Source organism: Brassica oleracea, chromosome C4 (assembly GCF_000695525.1).
Source record: "Brassica oleracea var. oleracea cultivar TO1000 chromosome C4, BOL, whole genome shotgun sequence".
Lineage (NCBI taxonomy): Eukaryota > Viridiplantae > Streptophyta > Magnoliopsida > Brassicales > Brassicaceae > Brassica > Brassica oleracea.
Window position 1 is genome coordinate 29,251,735 of NC_027751.1, and position 1,254 is coordinate 29,252,988.

Here is a 1,254-nt window from a genome sequence, read left to right on the forward strand (position 1 = left end):
CGCAAGGTAATGGCCAGGCAGAATCCTCCAATAAACTCATCATCGATGGCATTAAAAAGCGTCTGGACCTGAAAAAGGGTCACTGGGCTGACGAGCTCGACGGAGTCCTATGGAGCCATCGCACAACGCCGCGAGGATAGACTAAATCGACACCTTTCTCCCTCGCCTACGGCGTAGAAGCCATGGCTCCCGCTGAAGTCAACTGTTTCAAGCCTCGACGCTCCAAGATGCCTCAATACGTCGAACTCAACAAGGAAATGCTACTCGACGCCCTTGATGAGATAGAAGAACGACGAGATCAAGCTCTGCTGCGCATCCAGAACTATCAACACCAGATCGAGAGTTACTACAACAAAAGGAGCTAAACGCCGGTAAACTCGGCGCCAGGTGAGAGGGACCTTTCAAAATCATCAAAGTCGTCAAACCTGGAGTATACCGACTTCAAACTTCACGTGGCGAAGAAGTTCCCCGATCATGGAACTCGATGCACCTAAGACGTTTCTACTCCTAGGTGTATCCCAAAAAAAAAAAAAAAAAAAAAAAAAAACTAGGTGTATCCCAAAAAAAAAATAAAAAAATAAAACCCGAGTATATGCACCCCGTGGTCACTTCTACTCGACCGAGTAAATGCGCCACTCACGGCCACTTTTACTCGGGAAAAACGAACTACGAATGGCTTGATCCTCAACCGAGGTACGTAGGCAGCCTTAAACAGGTCCAGCTGTAACAAAATCAAAGTCAAAATCTTGTTCTTTGTCTCAACTTCTACTGAGTGGATGCCTGTTATCAAACCCAACGGCTCCCGTGTCTCCAGCAGAAGATACGCGGACACTATCGTTCCTTTTCCTGGCTATGTCCTAATCAGAAACTTAGCCTGAGGACCCAACAGTCGCTAGTCACCTATGCCCAAGGAGCATTGACCGACTAAACAGAGTGAATCTTTAACCTTTCCTCGACTAAACGCGTAATGGACTAGCTACTCAATTACTCGATTGTCATTGAGGAAACGGACGAAAGAACCTTCCACTCTTAGATCCAGTCCCTTGTTTTCGATGTAGAACGATGCGCCTAAACGTCGTCTCGATCGAAACGCGACAAGAGCTGAATAAATCCCCTAGCGGTTCGTTTCCTTATCTATTTGCAAAAGCCAAAGGTCGGGAATCTATTGTTTCTAAGCGAACACATCGCGAGACACTAAAGATACTGACATTTACATTAACAAAGTTTGCAAGTACAGATGAGAAACACAACCCA